The following is a 23614-nucleotide window of genomic DNA, read 5'->3' as shown; positions in this document are numbered from 1 at the left end:
TTTGAAACAAATAAAAATCTGTGCATTTCGTAAAAAAAAAATACGGAATAATAATTGTAATAAGTATCAAGATATTTATTAGGGAAAATAAGATGTAAATTTGATTGCGTCGATCGATGAAACTAAGAAAGAGATCTAAGAAAGCAATATAATAGGACATAGTGTTTTATTGTTGCAATGAATAAGGGTTTTATCGATTTGTTGCAAACTATAGTGTGTCATAGGTTGTGGCACGTATATGAAACCTATGTTCATCCGTAATTGGTTAGGGTTCTATGTTCGATTGCCCAGCTGCCGCTTCAGACTTGCATTATTTATCGCAGTGCCGCGGAAAATACACATGTAATATATACTTATCGACAAAGTGGTCATGTTGATTCTATTGCGCTCATTATACGCTATGTACCGAAGCAAACGAAAATTATTCCAGGAATTTTTCGGCTATGCAGTCGTTCGTATTTAGTGAAGCCGGATTTGTCTCTATATACAGCGAACAGAGACTTGCTTTTAATTCTATCAGAAATCCCAAAATAGTTCATGTAATTTTATCTCAATGTCATTTTCGATGACGTTCGATTCGGCACTTCGCAGTTAGCTTCGAAATTCGTAGATCAAGATCAAGGTTATCGTCCCGACCGTCGAGTAGTCGTACCGTGCGACCGATCGATCGTTAGACTATCAGAGAGCTTCTTTCGATCCGGCCACCCGTTATGACGCCAACGGGCGTCGCGTCGCATCGCGCCGGGTTGATGCCGCGCGATGAGGGTGTTGCGCGCCGTTCGAGAGGGCAACGGGGGGAAAACACCACCGGCGATGGCAATGGCGGTGGTGGTGGTGGTGGTGGTGGTGGCGTCGTCGGCATCGGCTCGGCGTCGGCGTCGGCGTCGGCAACGACGGTGGTGGTGGTGGTGGTGGTGATGGTGGTGGCCGCTCGAAAGTCCCCACCACTCACCGCAGCGTCTCGACGCCGTGGTTCAACTCGACCTCCGCTGTTGGAGCGTCGTCTCAGTTACCAACAGACCGCGCGATCGCTCGCATCGCCGTGCGAAGCGAGAGGGGAGAGAAAGAGAACGAATGAGAGGAAGAGAGTGAGAGAGAGAGAAAGGAAGGAGTGCTCGAATGTGGCGTGTATATACGCGCGCAAAAGGGAGCGAAAAAAAAAAGAAAGATCAAAATAATACGAGGGAAAGGCGCATCTCGGGGAAGAAAGAAGAGGAATAGAGAGAGCGTAGGAGAAAGAAAAGAGAGGAGAGTGAACTATGTTACCAGTCGTCGTCGCCGTCGTGCCGCTCGGTCTCGCCTGAACAAAGGAAGGTTCTTCTCCCTCGACTCTCCGCGTCGAGGGTCGTTTCCGATCGACGAACCGTCGGGATCCTTCCTCGGGTGTCTTCGGTGTGGTTCGTGTGCCTTGAGCAAGCACGAAGCGGTCAGTCACGTAGCAGCGGCCGTGCCGTGAGGAACAAAGGACGGCGGCAGGATTTGTGTGAGAAAAAGAGAGAGACAGTGAGGTGAACAACGAACGTTACGGCGTCGCGCACGTTACTTTCGGCAACATTATTCACATTCGCGATCGAGAAGCTGGCAGTGTGTAGACACAATCGGTCGTGATTTCCCCAATCTGAGAATCCTTGCTTTACCAAACAATCGCGAGCCGCACAGAGCCGGTGCTCTGAAAAAAAAAGAAAGAGGAAAGAGAGAGAGAGACGCGCTGTAAAGTTTGCGACAGAAAAAGAGACTCGCGAGATCCGACGCATCGCGAAATTCATCGACCTGTGCACCGTGCGTTGTTTTTTGCTTTTTTTATACTTTTCTATCCTGACGATTACCCAGTGCAACGATCCCAGAGTAAGAGGAAGAGAGAGAGAGAAAGAGAGAGAGAGAGAGAGTGAGAAAGGATAACGAAAGGAAGGAAAGCTACTACCTGCCTGTAGGGATTCCGCATGAAGGACGCGAATTGTGAGAAAGAGAAATAGAGAGGGCTGATATATAACGGCCGTGCGAGAAAGCAGTGGAGTGATAAAGATATCCGGATTTTCGGGCGGTATACTGCGTACCTGCGAACGAACCGGCGACCTAGCCTAACGACAACGACGGTGGAGAAGCGCGCGCGAAAGAGAAAGAATCTCGTCGTGCAAGAGGAAGAGAAGAAAAGGACGGAGACGAGAGGACGAAAGTGAAAAGTAAACGGTCGATCTCTCCTTCGAATTCTTCGTCGTTTATTTAACGACATCGTTGGTTTTCGTGTGATATGTGCCACAAAGTGCACTACGACTGAAAAGGGATCATCGGCAAAGCAGAACATTATTCAACATCACACGGATTATCCTCGTATTTACGGTGAGTCTGATAATCAATGGAATAGTAAGGCGCCTGAAACCGGGGACTCGGCAAGTCACTTCCTCTTTCGGAACATAAAAATTGTAAAATCCATTTTAAAACATCCCTTCTCCACGGGGTGTCTTATTGTTAGTCCGTACATTAGTATTTACAAGTTTTGTGACCATTTTTAAGAAGAATTCAAATCCTTTTTTCACACAGAGTTATGAGAGAATTTTTTAGGTAAAACTGCAGGAATGTGAATAAAGTTAACAAGTTCGTCTGCATAGGAAAATCTTGCTTTTAACTTGGTTTCGAGTGGATTTTACCAAACGTTTTACTCGGCGCTTAATTGTCAAGGTAGTTGGTGTTCAAAATTAAAGCATTACGGCAAGTATAGGCGTAGTGTGATCATATTTAAACCATGCTTGTGCCAAGTAAAATTACATAATCGTGCGTCACTCGTCGTTAATTTTACGATAGCGGTTACTTAAATCGATCGAGTCGAGTTCTATCAAGTTCCATTTCCTCCCACACATTAACACTTCAGGCTGTTCGATTGAATCTCGCTTTCTCATTCGCGCTCGGACGGCTTCTCAATGACGAAATTCTACGGCGGCGTCGCTTTTGATCGTTAAAGAATTCGTGGGAACAATGACACGCTCGAGAATCTCTCCTTCCCTCTCTTTCTCTCTTGTTATTGTTGGGACTGTAATCGCATTTTCCACGCGGAGTGGCGACCTCGAACGCGGTCCTGAAAGGAACTCCACGAAGCTGTCGGAATAAGGTTGTCGTGTTTCGCTGCGAGCAAGTCGGCGATGTTTGTATATCGGTGCTCCCGTTTATTGTCCTTTCGACAGTAAACAGGAGCATTTGCGCGATCGGTACCGTGAGACCGTCGCCGGTTCCTCGAGGACTGTAACGTGGTAAACGCTATCATGAACGACCGATTTGGGGTTACTCGGAAAACTGTTTCTTCTACAAAAGAGGACATCAGCTGTTTCGGAATCGTTTGAAGTCTTTTTCTTTGAACTAAATACATAAATGAACTAAAACAATAAAGATGTTATTGCTGCATTAGAAAACCTTACGGTATTGTAATTCTTTTTTTATCACGATATAGATTTTGTTTTGTTAACAAGATATCGTGACAGAAGATAGGAATATTGTTCTTTGAAATTTATCTACTTGACACAGAGATTATCGGTCTATGTCGCACTGGTTAGAGTTACGGGACGAAAAATTTGGAATCATACGGCCACATTTAGCCCTAAATATGCCGTGAGAGGGCACGGGTCTTTGAGAATCGCCGCGTCGCGTCATGACGAAGTTTAACCGCGTTTGTCGGCAGACGTGTTTGCGGAGCACCGAAGAGCGGTTAATTAGACACCGGTTCGAAACTGACGTCCGTGCTCGTCGTGACGGCAGTTAATTTATGCAAAAATACAATCATGTGTGTGTGGACTACTATCGCGATATTTCGAAATTGCTGCGTCCGGTAGTTCGTAATTTTGTCGATGACAGATAGAACACAGTGTGATGCAATATCCGACCGAAAAAAACAGCCTTAACCTTTTTTCTGATCCATGTTCAGCTGAAACGCCAAAAAATTTTATATTTGAAATTTAATTATTGACATATTCAACTTGAATATTATTAAATACAATTCTTTGCGTTTCGTATAAAAATTATTTGCGTTTCACGTACAAATAAAGCGATCCGCAATATCGTAACTTGCAAAGTAAAGAAATTACGCTTTTATGAAACATTCTTCAAAATTTTCGTGCTCCGCTGTGTCGGCGAAGCGAAATAAAACGCCAATCGCGTACGGACGGCCCATTGATTTCTCATAACACGGCGTCTCTATCGATGGATGTAGAAAAAAAGAGAACAATGCATGGATCGTTAGAAAGAGAGGGGGATGGAATGGAGGAACATCAATTTTCCATAGGACAAGCGAATAATTAAAATTCTGTCCCGTGCGCTGGCTTTGGCAATCAAATCGTCGATCCGCCATTTATAGTTGCGTGATATCCTGCGTTTTCGTTATTGTCCTTCACTGCTATCCGACTGATAACGCGAGGAAACTCTGAAATCAAATCAACAGTCGGTCGAATGCTCCTCCCATGTGTGATTTATTACAGTAATTAGGATTAGATTGCTCTAATTACAAGCTTCCACTTCGGCTTTGATTACCAATGCTCGTTATCTCTAAAAAAAAGTGTATTTTTATTAGAATGAATGGTCTATTATCGATAATGAGGGCAGTATTATAGTCTTCTTAAAATCAGGCTCGTAGGAGATAAGATAAGTTTCGGAAAGAAAGTTCATTATTGACAATATGAAGGTTTCAAAAGTTTATATTTGATAAGTTTCAAAGTAAAAAACTTATTTGATCTTTGGTATAATAGAGTGCACGATTTTCACTTATTGATAAAATAATGAAAATAATAATTTAAAAAAAATAATGAATAGAAATATACCAAGCCATTAACTTTTCTGTGAAAGTAGTATTTATTACGATTTTTTCCGCGTTCAACACAATAAATTTATTATTTTTTGCAATAATTAATATTTTTCTCGATCTAAACTGATTGAAAATCCATTTTACTGCTGAACCGAGTTTAACACTGACGCATTTGCCGAAAAATAAAAAATTTACACGAATTTCTCGAGCGCTCGCATGGATGAAATTGTCAATCTACCCGAATGAAAGCTGGGAAATAAAATTCCTAAAAATATAGCAATTTATCTGCACTATTATATTCCGCGTCGATTGGTGTGCTATGAAACACAAGTAATTTTGTGCTATTGTATAAACTTTGTGATGCTTAAAATAGGAAAAGCGAAAATTTTATTTTCTTTCGGGTGTTTGGATTAACGCTGTCCTCTATGGAAAATATCTCGAAAAATATACACGGCTTATAGATGAGAAAACAAGCAATGAAACTATTGATAACAATCTGTTGAGTTTATTAACAGAATTTCCTGCGTGCCAGATGATTCGTGCTTGCCCTTATCTTCAGTCATTTCATCAAACACATTATTTCTAACCAACTGTGACATCAGCTCCTAGAAAGCTATAAGAAATGATTCAGAAATGTGGTTTTTTCCTCATTTGAATATGTAGAAATAGATTAGATTAATATAAATACAATTTGACTTGCAATTGAGGTTTTTTTGTTCAAAAAATATTGAACGGAGTTCTCATTGTATTATTAAAGTACGCTTATTTAATTATTCGTAGAAAAGATAACTTTTATATGTGAAATATCTTTATTTTTAAACATACGCTCATACAAAACTTTTTTTGAAAAAAGTTCTATCTATTATTAAATTCAGATGATTCACTGTGTATATTTAAAGATTAGAAAGCTGGAGTTGAATTCTGAATCAAGTCAATTAACCATATTGTATTTCATTGTCATTTATTGAGCATGATGTAAAGCGGAGGTAATAGATGCAAATTGGCTTTTGAATAATATAGTGCAATTAAATTTTAAGCAATACGACTTATCGTGCAGGCCTGGATTACTCAATTATCAACACTCAATTATCAGATACCTGTCATTTAAATCATAAATTATGTTTACGTGTATTTTACGAAAAAAATAGGATTGTGATTAAAATAAAATTGACGATTGTAAACACGACTCTCTCTTAACTTTGCACGTGATGTTCTATTTCATAATCAAATCTAGCATTCTCTAAAGGCTTTCCGAGTTTAGAATCGCATTTGTTCTTTCCGGTTTTCGGAAATTTTCTTTCTGAGCGCAACTTGAACGCGTCGCGGCCGTGTTTAGGTGGAAGCTGGGTTCACGCAGGCGTTAATATTTGCACCGCGATAAAGCCGACGCATAAATACCCACGTCCTCCCCGGTATTAAAGTGTCATTGCGATTAATGCGTCATCGCCGGCGCGTACGAGCGAAACCGCGCGTAATCGCTTTCCGTTACATTAAAGTTTCAGCGGAGCGTCGGACGAAGAAATACCATGCCGCCCGGTGCAAACGTCGCCGTAGCGGAAAATGGCAAAACCGAACCGCGTTTTCCATAAACCGCATCGTTTATTCAGGGAAAAAAAAGGATAAAAAAGAAAGATCACAAAAAACTACCAAAATATTCCGGTGCAAAAATCCCGAAAAAATTAAATAAATGAAACATACGATGGTAAAAGCAAGTTCAAAGAGTTCAAACGAATTTAAAGTTTCGCTTATGATTTTATTATTTCAACGCTTCTTAAATGCAAATCGTTTTTACTTAAATGCAAGTTATATCTCCAAAATATCACGTTTTATTATTAGCCTAATAACATATTACGTTAGCGTATTTCAAATTAGTTCATCAGCTATCAAATGAAAAACATAGTAAGCAACATATACAAGTTTTTACTTTGCCTCCACAGGCTGTCCCGTGAAATAACATTGATAATCATCGGTTTGCGCTCATAATGATCGGTTCGACGAACGAATAGTTATGTGGTAATTAGTTTTTCATTCGGCGTGAATGCGAGGCACCTAATTGCTCATCGATTGGCTTTATCTCGCGGCGACAGCTGTTTAAATCAACCACGATGCATATCTGCCGTCTGGTGTCAGTTATTTGGCCATATCTCTTTTTTCCTTGAAATTGATATTGATTGACTTTTTGCGCGAATGACCGATTCGCTGAGATGAAGCTAAATATCGGCCGAAACATTCGAATCGGAACGAATCGCTCGTAAACTATCTCGCTCTGTTGATCGAAAGATCGGCGAAATATCTCGCGATCCGCGTCATATCGCGAATTTAGCGAAAATGCGATTTGATGGAACGTGATTTAATTATTTCCATGAAACTATCAATTTTTTATCAATATTTAAGTACAACGCGCAAAGACGCGAGAGATGTGGCTCACAAAAAAATGCTTTAATTAATTAAATTTCTTTAATTAACGTAAAAATTTGCGATGCGCTTTGCGAAATAAAATCACGTTTAAATTAAGGGGATTACCTTCCGTGAAACTCGTTTCAGTAATAATCCATGTCCCTTATTTAGAAGCATGCCGTAGCGGACGTGTCTTAAACAGCAAAAGTAAACGATCCGTGCTCAAACTCTCGTAAGTTCTTGCGAGTTTTACCATGTGAAGACGAAAGTATACCTATCTCGTATACAAGAAGTAGACGATGACCGTTTACCGCTCGCACGTTACATAATTACGTAGTAGGGAGACTACTCTGAAGAACCGGACACAATAACGACGTGAATTAACTTATGTTGTTGTCGCGACAAATACTTTTCTGAAATTGAGATTTATCAAGTTCCTACACGAGTATCCGAGACTGTGCGACGTCTTAACGGCAGAGATACGGCATAAAAATCTCATGTTATGCAGAACACTTTTTTTATAGCGATTAATAAAATATATAAAATATATTTACGAACCTGTGATATAATTTGCATCGTAAATTTCCAGACAAAATCTGATTTTTATTGATATGTTTATTGCAAAGTAATAACAAACTGTTGAAAAATTAAAAAAAAAATATATTAATATTTCTTTGATTTAAATCTGTTATAAATATTAAAATTTGTTATTACACACTATACATAATTTGCATACCTGTTTGAAGAGTTAGCACCTTTTGTCGGAATTATTTATACTTTGAGAATTTTTATTTCAAAGCAACTGTTTATGGTTTACGTTGCATAGCTACAACTAAAATATTTCATGTTTCCGAGTGCTAAATAATTACTATAGTGATGAGCATCAGCGTTTGTACGCTTATCGCATGTTTAGCGTTAAATCTAGCACAAGTTTTAATATATTCGCTATGTCCTGCATATATTTGACGTGAACGCGGCGATCACGTTTAGCACTTAAGTCCGGCTCGAGAGATAAATGTACATAATTCGCAGAGAATTTCCGGCTGTGACGTAGCTATCGGACAAATTCTCGAATCGAAATCTCGATACGGCGATTATAAATCTATCGTTATCATCTGTTGGTCCCAGCGGCAAATGGAAATCGAAAATGAGATGCGCAATTGTATTATTTGCCCACCGAGTCGCATCTGTACGAAAAATCACAAATATGAAAATGTGCATTAGTGGAAATTATATTGAATTCGATATTATCTACTAATGTATCGTGGAATGCACCGGATGGTATCGAATGTGATTATATTATTGTGAATATTCGCAGATTCGAATATCCGCAAAATTTATAATGTATTGAATTTATCTATGCGTAGCCGCGAGAGTGTCAGAAATTGCCTGTCGTTGAATCATTTATCTCAATTAAGGCTTTAGGCGTTGAGAGCGTTGACTCTCCCTCAAGAAAGTGAAATATTTATTTATGGAGACATGACGTAGTTACTTGTCAAGGACACGCACATAATATAAGAAAACGTAGAAAAGCACATCGAGTTACTTTTACGTCTGGCATTGTCTTATCAGAATTCAGTTTCAATTTTTTTATCTTTATGTAGTATAACACAGTAATTAATGAACTCCATTATACTAATTACATAATAAGCGTGACTTAAAAAAAACATAGATGATGGATGGAGGCTAGTTTGTGGATAGCGTACAGATAACTTGATTACCGTTAAGTTTTTTTCTAAGTTTAAGCTTCTTTTATCATTACGTTGCATAACTGCAATGTAGAGCAAAAGATTCCCGACACGTGCATACGTAGCATGTCGTTACCGTTGACAGACAAGCTAGTAGGTGATTTATTTTATTAATTTAGGCTGAATAGCAGGTAACGTTGATCTTCAACCAAATTGCTTTTCTCTGTGTACATTTTAGCTGAAGATACGATCTGTATACAGATGTGGGTTCGCACAATGATTACATTCGCTTCAACAAGTTTTAGTATAACAATCACTACATCTAACGATGATTAATCCTCAAATGACATTTCTCGTGAGCACTGTTGCTATCAATTGTCCATCCTAAATCAACAGTTACTTGATATTAGTTTGATTAAAAGATTACGCCATGTGTGTTATGCATAGTGATATAGAAGTATATAGAAATAATTTCTCATTAATTATTTTGTCAATTTACAAGAACTAAAAATGGTACAAAACTGGACTAGGAATATGACAAATAATAACATTTTTGTTGCTTGCGCGAATATAGATTTTGTTAAGCAAACATCACGACTGTTATGAAAATCACGAGGCTTATCCGCGTCAAAGTCTCGTGTTCCGTGCATTTCGATACTTTGGGCTGCCTTTCTAATAGTCGATATTTCGTAAGACAGCCTTGCTTCTCTCCGCGTCGCGATACGCGAGCACGATCCAGCGCGAATATTAGATCCGCGTACACTGCAACGAATCGATATTTTAAGAGCGAGCTAGTGAACGCGCACGAATCATTAAGAATGAATGGCGCTATTCATGCTAACATTAGCTTTTTTGAAAAATATATGTAATGTGTATAAATAATGATGCGTGTAATATCTTTATATAATTTGATTTAATTTAATCAATTTCATTCTTTAGTAAGACTTAACACTTAACACACTCGTTCTGCTCACAGAGGAAAAAATCATTTTCTACAAAAATCATTCGATAGAAACTTATTAAAGTAATCACATTTCTCGAATGAAAATTAATTTTCACATTTTGATTAAATAATATGATATTTTCGTGAAATTATGAAATAAAATATATAGTTGCATAACTCTCGTTAAAAATATAGCGGAGTATATTATAAAGTTGGCAAGGCAAATTTCTGTAATAAAATACAGCAACCGCGTCTTGCTCCATTTTAATGTAATCGTATGCGCTTTTGGCGACTTTTCCGACAGTCGCTTTTTGCACTTTCGCCGGTCGTCGTCGGCTCGTGCCATCTTAACAGCCTCTCGATCTCGCGAGAGTGAAATGCCGAAGTGAAAGGGTATGTCTTCCCGTGCGTGCTGTTACCTCACAACTCGTCGCGCCGGTTGTAACTGCGATTCAAGAGGAAGTCGTTAAGCCACATACACATTGTGTATCCGCCTGACGAAATTCTAATGCATAACATCTCTCTCGCTCTCTTTAATTAACCATTTGATATAAATTACAAATTCTCGAAAGTATGTGAAACTAGAATACAAAATAAAGCATAAATCTAATCCTAAGAACATAGATACTTTGAAACGCCTAAAGATAAAGAATATTTCTTTTAGTAATGAAATCAATTACTTTGAATTGTTTATTTTTTTTTTTACATTTAACAATATAACAAGATGTCGGATACTTGACAGAGAAAATATAAAAATTGTTAAACTATCCGTTACATCCTTTCTCTTGCTTTCTCTTGCGCGTGATTGCATTGTATTATGTAACAAGAAAATGAATGATATTTTGTCTTGTTTCAAGTTAATAAAAGAATCATTATCTTTTATTAAAGAAATTTGTCAGAGCTTGAAGAAACATTCTCAATTTGTGTTACGAAATCTGATGATTTGGATGATCTCAAGTGTTTGGAATCGCGAAGCGTACCAACGTCACTTGCAAATCCCGCGATGTATCACGCGGTTCAATTGCGCCACAAACGCTAAATGTCGACTGCACGAAGACCAACAGTTCGTTGATCGTCCCTCGCTAGATCGACTCGTCCGAGAGAGCACCCGTAATATCGCGTGCGCGTCGGCGTGAAAAGGGGTCTCGCGTTTAGTCGCCGCCGAGAGCACGCTGTTCCACGCGTGTTCCACATCGACCACGTGACGTGTGCAGAGCCGATTCGTCCGGCGCGAGATCGATATCACACGCACAGCTCGCGTTTGCACAACGGTCTTTAACCCTTAGCGACACGAATCGCGTTGACTGTTGTAAAGGATTAATAAAATCGAAACTTTTAATCCCACACGCGAAAAATTACGCGAGGTATAAAGTTTACATTTTTAGTAATACAAGAAATTTTCATTTTTAATCCCACTTTTTAACAATGAGCGGCATAATAGCTGAGTTTATAAGAAAACAAATTTTAACGGAATACAATAATTTATTTTTCTAATTAATATCTCAAAATGTAGAAGCAATAATATATATATATATATATTGTATTTCATAAATTGTACTTTATACTTATCTCTATTCGAATACGCTAGCTCTTAAACATTCAGTATATTCGATCCGCGCATTTATCGTTCCACGGACTTTTACGTGATGTGCAATCTCATAAACGAGTTTTTATCAGAAACGTAAGTGATAAGACCAAAAGGGATGTTGTTAGCGTGACGAACGAGATCGCGATGCAACGTTATCTATTGCTAGATATCCGGGATAACAGTGCTAGTTAAATTTATGACGGAGTTGATTTGCAAACAAGAACGATCGAAGGGCTTATCGAAAACACGTGTCGCATTATATCCTGCGTTCTTCTTTTCCCTATAATTTGTCTGTAATTTTTTCTTTTTATATACCATAATTTAATTTTTTATGGATGTATTTTTTCACTTCACACAAATAGACGTACAGCTGTTTTTCCTTTCTATTTTTGCGAAAGTTAAAATTGTGAATAATATAAGCGTGTCGACGTCAATATCGTAAATATGTAAATGCTGCTAATATTACGTGTTTGAGCAAATTTATGCATACTCTTGAGAGTAATTCTCGATGACTGAGAGCACTCTTCAATGAATACGGAGTTGAGAATGTCTCTCAATGAGAGGATATAAAAGTTGGAAGTTCTATAGAAGTAAGAATAACTCTCGACGGGTGTACACTTGAAAATTTTACCGTTTAGGTATGATTCCTGATAGCGATATTCTCAAGTGAACGCGAAGTTAAGAACAATCTTCAATAGCTATGTACTTCAGTGTCTTTGGAAGTAGCTGTCGATAGCGACAGTCTCAGCGGGACATCTAGTTTCAGGCCTATTGTATTCTTGAGAATTTTATTCCACAATAATATCTCTTGGCGTTTACACACTCTCTCTCTTTCTCTCTCTCTCTCTTTCTAGCAAGTGAAAAATTAATAATAGTTAATCTCGTACAAAAGTTTACTCTCTGAAAGCGATTCCATTCTTTAAATGTATTCTATCGTGGAATAATGAGAGCCATAAGCATACACATGTGTGTTTTTCTACCGAGTTTCCACACACAATTATGTGTACGCCTGCGCACCTTAACTTTCATTTCCTCCTCGCGTAACTTCAAGTTTGGTTAGACAATCTCTGCATCAGCGGTAGAAATAGAGAGAGAGAGGGGAGGGCAGGCATTAAAAGTGAAAGTACAAAAAGCGCTCCAGCCTCATGCGTCTTCCCTTCTCTCGAATTTCTGCGACCGAGTTCGCTCTCGTAGATCTCCCCTCGGGACGTACTGACCTAGACAACGTAACAGACCATATTTTCACTGTACACTTAACTTTAAATGTCACATTCTTTGACATCCACGCTATATTTATAGTACAATATTATGTTGTGTATGTCGCATTGATCAATACTTAAAATCGGATCAGCTGCATACGAATTTTTATCGGTATATTTTAAAATGTATGAAAATAACACGAACAGAAATAACAATATTTCAATCTTAATGCTTCCGCATCTGAAGAATATGTGCGAAAGATTGAAATATTATAGCTACAATCACCGACATATTGCTACCACTTCTGAATGCGGATCGGCGATATTTCTTTCGGGAATTCACCGAGTTTCGCGGGATGATATATCGCAATCTCGCGGTTGTGAAAACTGGGTTAAGAACGGTTGCATCGAGTCGCAAGCTAAGTCGATCGACTAGTCGCGCGAACCGGTCCTTTTTAATCGGTCGGCGAGGCCACCGCGGATAAAAGGCGCGTGTAGGATTTACACATCCCACGGACGTTACACGCCGCGAGAACTGGATAGCGGACTAGTCCAGGCCGGGAACCATCAAACCAGCCCGAGCCACGGCCCATCATTTTTAACAGTTAGCGTCTGGAGCAATTTAAATTCTCCGCCAGTCGTCGGGGTAACGTTTTACGGGTGTGGAAGAAAAATGGTACCTTGGTCCCTAAAGTTCAGATCGATACTGTGCAACGTTAGTTTTCTCGCAATAAAAGTATAATCTTCGTAATAGGCGCAGTCATCATAATATCGTTGTCGATTAAACAGTCATTTTTGCTCTTAGCAGATTTTTTTAATTCAATGAACAAACAAACAAAAGATTTTAAATTATAATAAAATTTTTAATAAGTATAGTAATTAAGAATGCAGTCGCTTTTATGTTGTTGTGAATTCTTCCGACTTTTCTTGTACAAATTGAATCATGATTTTTGATATTTTAAGCGGTAATTTTGTCGTAGCAAATCAGATTTATGTTTATTAGATGTACCTAAGGGTCGATTATTCAGATAATACAATCGTCAAATTAATCACTGTAGCTTCGAATGACAGGTTAATTAAACTCCGAGCAGATATCTGCGAGGTATATTTTATGCAATGATTACATCGATCTTTTTATTTGCAAGACTGCAAGTATTCTGAATCATGTTTCATTGCACATTGAGGTTATCGAAGAAAACATTCTTCTTTTTTCTAGCCACTGCATCTCAGCCTTCGGAACGTTAAGTATTATTAAAAGCATAAAATATCTTGTCTGCGCAGCCGTTTTTTTTCTTTGTTCGAGTAAGCGCATGCCAAGAGAATGCGTATCTGATTCTTGTCGTTCGAAGAATGAAGAAGGAGAGGAGGAGAAAGAGAGCTGGAAGGAGAGAAAATGCTCTTTGTGTCAACATCTTAATGTAGAACATTTCTGAAAGAAACTCAAACCAAGGAAACGGAGATTAAAGTGCTCGCGGCGTTACAGCCCCGCTCTATTTTACTTTGTACATTAAAACATTGCTCCTTTATTTCTCTCCGCACATTTTTCTTTTCTTCGTCAAACGTGCAGGAAGTAAATATTTTCCCGCGGAAATTTACGGAACGCACTGATTTGATAAATAAGAGATTTATGGCGGCTGATCGTTTGCGGCTGTCTCGGATCGATAAATCGTCCATCACAATGCTTTTGCTGGACCTTCACGCTATAATATGCGACCTTGACACGCTTTCTCTTTCTCTCGCGATATCTGCCCTTTCACACTTTTAACTTTAAATTTCAACTCCAATATTCACGTATTTCATTAAAAATTTATGATTATGCAACGCTGTATTTCATCCGTAAATGTACCATATTTGTCATTTAAATTTATGATTTGTTTATTATTTTGTTTTGCTCTGCAATAAAATTACTGCGCACAACAGCAAGAATCGTATTTTAATGGACGGAAATAAAATTTGCACGCTCGATAGCTAACGATATTGTGCTCACGTAATATGTGGCAATAGATTCGATTAAAAAATTCAAAAATTAAGAGAGACAAATAAGAGACGTAAAAAAATCCCACATAAAGAACATATATTTTTTTTTTGCACTTTGACTTATTTTGTTTATACCGTCTTTCATTTTCCTCTTTCTCAATGTAATACTATGCATGAATTGCGCTCGTCGAATTTTGCTCGTGTGACGATTTTCTCGTTGATATTTGCGTCACCAGTGTTGTCACGCACGATAAATCTCTACGAGTTGGATGAAGCACAACGGCTTCCGAGATTGAAAGCAGTGTTTTGACTTATTGCAATCTGTGTTATTTTAAGATTTTGACATAATACTGCAGTCCTCTTTCATGATATTTGACACTATTTGTACTAGGATTTTTGCGGTGTTACATTTATTTCTCATAAATATCGTGTCAAGCAAAATTATTATTGAGAAATTTTGATTTTATGCACACTGCATTAAAATCAACATTCGTCGTGTACTTTAACTAATTTGCACGATAAATATTGATACTTATTATATTATATTTTAATTACATCACGTGCTTTTTTTGTTTAACTTTAAGCAATTTTAATTATTACATTAAAATTGAAAATTGTGTTGCGCGTTTAATTAATTTCTAATCAATAATAAATATTAGTAGATTTGCAATATTATTTATATAACTTTTCTATATTTATTACGTAATAACTGCGCATAATACAATTACTATCGAGAAATTCTAATGATAAATACAGTTTATTAAAGCCGCTAATCATATTGAGCAAATAGTTAATACTCAAAGCGAACACTAATGAGCTTATGGATGCTCTATTCTCTGACGTAATTGAAGGACGTCAATACTTTTTTTACAAAAATTACTAAGAATTCTCTGGTTGTGTGTCTTATTTAGTGACAGAAAATACAAGCAACGTTGATTTTCTCGATGGACGAAATAGAGATGAGAACATTTTTAAAAACAATATTTAGTTTTAACTTTTTCTGGTAGTAGAATTTTTTTTTTTTTTTTTTTTTTTTTTCCCCGGATGCAGTAATTTTAATGCGGTCATTAAGATAAAACAGTATCTCGTGATCAACAGAATTTATTCGTAGAATTAAACACGTGCCGGGGATGCGGAGCGCGCGCTTGGAAACTGCAATTCGCTGATGTTTGCCGTGTAAACGATTACTCGCTGGAAGTATTTGCCAAATACACGCTGCATATTTTATTATACTCGCATCTTCCGTATCGATTGCGACGAGACAACAAATCGCATTTTTTCGTTTCAACAACGAGAGCGAGAGATGATTTTGGTGAGAGTAAGAATCGAGAGCAATTCATTTTTTGCGTAAAAATTGCTGCGCGCAAGATACGAAAGGAAATGCGATTTGAAAAATGTCCACGAAATGTCAGAAACACTCGCTTTGCTGCGGATGAAAATTTAAACCATCCTGCGGCTGTAACTAGAGGTTACTGGCAATTACATGTGGAATTCTCATACCACCAACACACATAAAAAGTCTGCGAACACGTCATCGCGTCATACTAACAGAGAACGGGTCAACCTCTTACCATACCAGTGTGCAATATACAGGGTGTTCCAAGCGCCTTTCACTCTCTCTCTCTCTCTCTCTCTCTCTCTCTCTCTCTCTCTCTCTCTCTCTCTATTGCTCGACTGCGGATTCTTGCCGCAGACGAATTTAACTCAAATTTTTAATTTAATTATTTCCACCTTTAAATATTTTAATAATTAAACTTCAACGTGTAGAATGCTGTGAAAGTTTATTGACAAATTTTTCCATTATTTCTACCGCAATGCGTCATTGTTTCGCTCGCTTCGCAAAATATTATTCCGGCGAAAAAGATCGAAGATTGCCATTAAGGATTAATACATATTTAAGTGACACGGTGTGGATAGAAATATAATAACACTGGCCTCTCTAGATTCCAAATAGAAAACGCGTGTCGCGTTCATCCGGCGCGACGCGCCGCGCCATACGGCCGATATATCGACAGAAGTGTCGATTTAATTCCCATCGTTATTCTTTATCTAGCACCACCCCGGCAGATAAGCGCGCTCGATACGTCCGAGATTTATCCCTCGTGAGTTTCTTTTTCGTCGTAACAAACGACGGTCGTTAAAAGTAATAAACCGACATACCGTGGTTCTGCGCGTAGTCGGACGCGAATTTATCGCCGGAAATGGCCTCCACGTTTCCCCAAGTCCTTGATTCGCCTTTATCATTTGGGCCACGCACGCACAGGGGAGAAAGAGAAAACGCGCTTATCGTTTGCCACGCAATATGACATTATACAAGCTTATTCTTTAACAAAAATTGTTGAAAAGTCAGTGATGAAAAGTTTGACGAGTATCGATAAAATAAAATTTTATTGCGATATTTATATTAACATATATATGTAATTCAGCGTAATCAAATTTTTACGCAATATGTTTTTATTTTACTTTTCTATTTTTGCTTTAAATTTGCTTTTTAAATTTGATGAAATTGTCTATACAAAATGGATCAATATTATTTTATACAGAATGTAGCCGGTGGTTTGACTTTTGCAATTGGCTATCGTTAATGCCAAAAATAATAAGAAATTCGAGAGGCTTATAATTTGAGCTAGCGGAAGATTAATAGTTTCGAAAAACATGAAAGAAGCACGACGGATCTTACGAAGAAATCTACCGTCGAAAATTTTTTTACAAGTCTTTTGGGACGTCGGGGATACATCCTTACGACACGGACGTCACGAGATCGGAATTTAAATCGCCGAACCAGCGCCTCGCCGAGAGATTTCATGTCGTGGAGCCGCGAATGCGTGTCGACTCATTAATGCGGAAGGTCGTAGACGAATGGATATCTCGTTTTAACATTCTGGGGACGTTCCCACGTTTCCGGTTAACCAAAAGTGACGACCGCCAGATGTTTCCTCGAATGGACGGCGGTCTCCCTCTCTCCATCTCTTTCATTATCTCTCTCTTGCGCCTTCACTATTCGAATCTTCGCACAGTCGATTGATCGAAGACACACGACGCTAACGTCATCGGGAACTCGTCGAAGTTTGTACAATTGCAATTTCAACTTCCGCGAACGCGATTACATTAAAGTTTCGTCTTACGCTTACGTGTTCTTACGAACAATACGTGCCCCGAGCATTTAACCTTTAAATGTGTCTTAGCGCGAAAAGTGTATTCTGAAACACAGATAGAGTTTATTATAAGTTAAAAAAATAGATTTCCATATTTTTATACATTTATAAAATACGTGTATTTATATATATATATATATATATATATATATATATATATATACATGTATATATATTGTTCATTCGCCTTTCTCTCATGCCAATTAAACAAATATCGATTTAATTGTTATTGTCAATAAATAAAGCGGTTGACAGATTTCAAAAGTTTTAATTTTGCATGCGTAATGAAAATCATATTTTAATAAAAATCCAATTAAAGGCTTTATTGACAAATTTAATATTTAAAATTGAAAATTGGGGAAAAATGAGGGAAATTTATTTAACTGCCATCGGGAAAAACTTGATACGATATTGGAAAGCCTAGAAATACGGTTGTGTGGTGTTACGATGTATACATGCATAAGACACCAACATAGAACAACACGATCGGACCCTTCGACCTTGCGGAGTAATAAGACTTAATCAACTCGCGGCGGAACTCGACGCGAATTTCGCCGGGCCAGTCGGTCGAATTCTCGCTAACCAATCGCGATCTAATCTGTGCAGTTTGCTCTCGGCGTACCGCTCGAGCTGCCATCCTTAATCGAATCCCGACGGAGATGCTTGCAGCTCGTAATCTCCCCCGATGGGGTTAGCGCGGCAACGCGTAAACGCCCGCGCTCGAGCATCCGCAGCGCCCGGATATATCCGCGCTCGAGTGTAGTTTAGCCCCGACTGGTCGTAACACATGCGTGTATTATTCGGCTCGCCCGTAAATGCCTCGCACGAGATGCCTAACTCCCGGCCCGATAATCGTCGTTAGCCTTGCTCGTTATCGTGTCGCCGCGGAGAAAACACCGCGATCAATGACGCGTGAAACGATTCTCGGCAAAAATATTCGCGAAAGAAATTCAAAGCTAGAGCAAAACCGGCGTCATGTGCCTGAATTGCCTTTATTACATAATTTAACGACCATTTTTTTTTTTTTTTTTTTTTTTCCAATTTGTTTGTTCAAAAGTTAACAGTTTTTGGTTATTAAATGTATCACGCGTGTTTTATTATTTTTTTTGTGTTAATTAATATATCGTGCGATTTTATTTCTATTTTTTCTTTCTCGACATGAGTCAACCGGCAAGAAGCGTTCTTTAACATTGTTAAAAGCGCACCATTAAATTAATGCAAGCGCGAGTACAAAATAATCATAAAAGTTATATTCATATTCGAATTGTTTTAATATGGTGTTATCGCTTAACTTTTGCCACGTTAAACTTTTATTAATAATAAATATGTTTGTTAACTTTTTTTAGCATTTTCGTTTATTAATTCGAATAGCTTTGAGATATATAAATATAGCTGCAACAAAAAGGTGGTGGTTATGCGCGTTGAATAAACTTGTGCATTGTTTCGAATTGCTTTTATATAAATGAACGAGTTTCTCTCACCATATTTATCTTTCCCAGCAAGAGGCGGCTCCGAATTTACGTTCGACCGAGTTTGATTGTAAACGAGCGTATGTGTGATCCGTTGTTGATCGTGAGAACCGGGAGGTAGAGAGAAGATCGTCACATGTCAAACAGTTTCTTCCAACGACTTCTAATTTGCGGCCATATATATAGTGCGGATAAAGACTCGCTTCGTTCGAAAGTGACAGCAACACCTGCCCCGCTCGTTGTTCTCTCTCTCTCTTTCTGGCTCCTTTTTTTCTCTTTTTTCTTCTCCTTTTTTAAAACCTGCGAGAAAAACGAAGTGTGGAAGAGCGGTGCTCTCCAGCCGTAAAGCCACTTCCGCCTTGCGACGTCAGCTGCAAATTTCTACCTCGCGTTGCAGCGTAACACAGGAAAAGCGTACAAAAAGCTTTGCATAAGAGAAAATTGTGTTGATATCTGTATATTGTATCGAACGTGTCTCCGCCGCCGTTGCAGGAGCGACCGGACAAAAGCGTTAGTGTTCGGCGACGGTTCTCAATCGGCCTGTGCAAGACGAAAAGAACTGATATTTAATGGCGCTATAAATTTCAATCTCCGAGCGGACGTTGCTATTAAATATCTCTTTTTTTTGTACCTCCTTCGTTTAACCAGCAATACAATTCAGCAAACGTTTCGCACGAAACGACGTTATGGTTACTTTTTTTTCTTGTTTTTTTTTTTTAACTTAACATTGTCTGAGAAAAGTTTGACCTGATGCTTCTTTTTATTCTCTTCTATTGGCTCTCTCTCTCTCTCTCTCTCTCTCTCTCTCTCTCTCTCTCTCTCTCTCTTATTGGCTCAAACGATAACGACGAATTTCGAATCGAACATGCAGGACCATCTGAATGTCGTACCGGTATCGTAATGCGCGGGAAATCAAAGACAACGTCGATTTATATTCACGCGAACGAACGTTAAAGGCACGCGTTTCTCGTACATGAACGACGCAATACTACTTCGTTGTGGTTATTGTCGTTTCATTTGACGGTCGTCCTATCGAATTGCGAAGGAAAGTCTCCGGTATGATAAGAGCATCGCGAAAGCAATGGCGGAAAGGAGAAGAGGGGGTCACGTCGAGGTAGGTCAAGGGGTCACTGGCTTCGTGAGAATTTTCACGCGACCGAAACGCAGTGCGAATTGCGATTGCTAATGGAACGCGTTTGATATAATACTATCTTATGCTGAAATTTACAATTCTGCGTACAAGTTTACGTTATTGAGATTAATTAATACTTAGCAAGCGTAAAATGTAATGGATATTATAATAATAAAATTGTTGACGATTAAATATAAATATAGTTTTAATGAATATACAAAATTATTGATGAAATCGGACTTATTATAAATTAAATATACTAGTAAATATATTTCTAATCTCTTATAGTGTAATTATATTCGACTAAGTTTGCCAGATAATTTCAGCCATAGAAAATTATATTTTATGCACAGCTCGATGCATAATATTCGTAATTTGCATCCAGCGTTTACGCAGGTGTCAATTTTGTGGCACGAGAGATATTAACATATAAAATTATTGCCATAACTATTGAATCGCGAAGAGAGCTCGATGGAGCTCGAGGAAGAAACGAATGACGACGCACACATTAATTTGCCACATTAATTTCTAACGAACTAGTGAAAATGATCGTACGAAGGTCGACAGTGGCAAAAAGCAAAACTGTCCGTGAATTATTCAACGGGCATGATTTTACGTATTAACCCGCGCGTAACTCTCGCCAGCGCGATCGATCAGACTGTTGCTTTTTGCGTTCGATTCTCGAGAGCAGCGTAAAAGCCGACGGCGCGCATACCGCGTCGAGTTTGCCAAACAATTTGCGGCGACGCATGGAATATTCATGCGGCAGCAAATCGACGGTGCAGAATGAAAATCGAGTCCTACCTGATCGACATAACTTTTAATTAGCTCGTAACAACAATGACTGATCGCCCGTGTTATCACTCGTCGCGCTTAATGCACGACTGCTGTCGCGAATATCGCAGCATTGCGCGCGATCTGTTTTTCGTCCGAATCGTAATCCGCGCATTACGCGTTGACGAAATTCTAATTGAATCGCGCGAGAAGGAGAGGGGAAAAGCGAGCGGGAAGGAGGACGATAGGGGTGTTCGATACAGTCGTGTTAATTATAAACTCTTGTAGCACTGAAATATCAATTTTGGGTGAGACAGGAGTAACGGTTTTCGAGAGTTACGTCGGATGTAAATTCTGAAATTTACGGAGGCGACTGTCACAACGTGCTTGCGTGATTTGCGTAATCAGCGTTCCCAGGATTGTCAAGTCGTCACTTCGCGGGAGGATGTACACGTCCATAAATTTCGTATTATGAGATGGTCAAATTAAGATGACTGTGTGTTCTGAGAAACAAACTGAGTGCTGAATCGTGTGTGTCTCAGAAACTCATCCAACTCGTGACCGCAATTAATTTAGCGAAACGTCCGAAATTCGCGTTGTACTCTGTGTTAAAATTTCAATTTTAAATTGAATTCAAATTACGATTTGATTAGTTTTTCAGATAAATGTAAATTTAAGGAACGAGGTGGACTTTCTTTTTTTAGATTCTTGAAAAATAAATCGTTCCTCCGCTAAGCCACCGTTCTGATCTGCCTATTTCCATTCCATCATATGTAAATTTTTCTTTTCACGCGCGTTTGACGACATTTCGACAATTTGTTTTTGTCCCCGCCATTTGCGCACCTGCGGATTTCACGATGGCATGTCCTTGGCTCACTTCCAGACCGTGTCGTGTCGTGTCGTTTTTGAACTCCCCATCGAACGATTGCAATGTGCGTTTTGTTGTTTTACGACCGCGGAATAAGTTTCCCTCTCTCTCTCTCTCTCTCTTCCTTACGCCAGGTGCGTCAAACAAATTGATGGGAACGACGGCGATTAACTTACGCAACGTCCCCTCGTTTCCGCACCCTCCCAAAGTTTCGACTCCGCCGTTACACTTTCCGCCGTTGCGACCGGTAGAAGCGCTCCAGTTTGCCCGGAAAAAGAACGTTGCTCAGTCTGCTCGTAAAACCTTCTCTCGCGTATAAATATAGGTGCGCGCGGGCGAATAATAGGAGAAATTAATAAAAGATGGAAATGTATTCAAGTTTATTCTGTTGCGTATTGTACTTTTAGATATCGCGAAGTCTGCTATTTTAATACTTTCATCAGCGCTGAGTTTTATTCACGAGATGAAAAATGCTTTAACAGCAGAAAATGCGGAATTACTACTGAAATTACCAAAAGTGGAAATAACAAGGCACGCTCATTAAAGCGTCGACAAATTGTTTCGTACTCGCCAGTCGTTTGCATAAATGCGTTAACATCAGCCTGCGGGGCCATTTTGCGCGACTGCGTCGTATTTCTGCCGTGTTACTTCGCCGCTTAATATCCTCGTCGCGAACGCGTATCGACCGCGGTGAGTTCTTGTGCGGTTTTGTTCGCACACCGCGTATGCCACACGGGTGTCGGTTTCGCCGGAAGTTTCGCTTCGTTGCGTGTTTCCGGCTATCTGTTGAGATCCGACAATGGTATTGCGCGGTGCAAAACATTTCGTCCCCTCCTTTCCTCGCTTCTTTCTCCTTTTCACTTCTGGTGCATACGTTTTAGATCAAACGTCATTATCGTCGCGAAAAAGACCGACGATGAAATTAGCTGCGACGCAAAGAGATATAATGCGAGATTGCCCGCAGTTGTTTTGAGATATTAAATAATATTTTTATTGTATAAATTTCAAACACATAATTATGTGGACGCGTAAAACTGATCAATTGCTTAATCATTTTCTTTTTTACTCAGTATACTACTTTTTCTATTTGTGAAATGCAATATTCTCGTATTTATTACAAACTTTATCAGTTTCTCGATTCTATTATCGTTAAAGTTTTTATTTGAAATATTTTAATTAAAACATTAAAATAATTATATTATAAAATAATTATTCTTTTATAAATTATTATAACTTATACTTTACATTTTTTTAAATACATTCTTTGATATTTAACGAAATATGTGTTTCATTATCGAGGTTTATCAAGCAAAATGCAAATTTTTACAAAACTTATACTACTTTGATTGTTCACAATTAGACCATACTTGTACATACATAATCCTTTTGTCCACCTTGCAAAGAAAAGTTGTCTACAAATAAAAAAACTGTATTTAAATGTCCTCGTAACAAAATTTTATCTAATTTTTTGTGTGTAATTTTTTCCTGTGGCAAAGTGGACAAAAAAATATTATGAACAAATGTGGTCAAATTGTAATCAAATACTGCACAAGTTTTATAAACGTTTGCATTTTGGAGTGCCAACTTTACAGCTCTTCATTATCGAATATTTCATTATCGCTATTCAATTATATTTGAAAT

At 38.5% G+C, this 23614-nt stretch overlaps 1 protein-coding gene across 7 annotated transcripts in view; it reads left to right on the top strand.

Annotated features, from left to right (window-relative positions):
• brat (brain tumor) overlaps window positions 1-23614 on the top strand; it is a 108436-nt gene that overhangs the window by 36271 nt on the left and 48551 nt on the right. Inside the window, exon 1 of one of the 7 annotated variants that reach the window (XM_067350131.1) lies at window positions 872-2337. The exons of 5 other annotated variants lie outside the window; for them this stretch is intronic. The gene's annotated coding sequence lies outside the window, so the exon portion shown is untranslated. Of the gene's footprint in view, window positions 1-871; window positions 2338-23614 lie in introns of those variants that run through there. One more of the 7 variants, XM_012364555.2, reaches the window with a different exon arrangement.

The sequence above is a fragment of the Linepithema humile genome, chromosome 2, assembly GCF_040581485.1.
Source record: "Linepithema humile isolate Giens D197 chromosome 2, Lhum_UNIL_v1.0, whole genome shotgun sequence".
NCBI classification, from domain to species: Eukaryota; Metazoa; Arthropoda; class Insecta; order Hymenoptera; family Formicidae; genus Linepithema; species Linepithema humile.
This window is presented reverse-complemented; position numbering and strand designations above follow the sequence as displayed.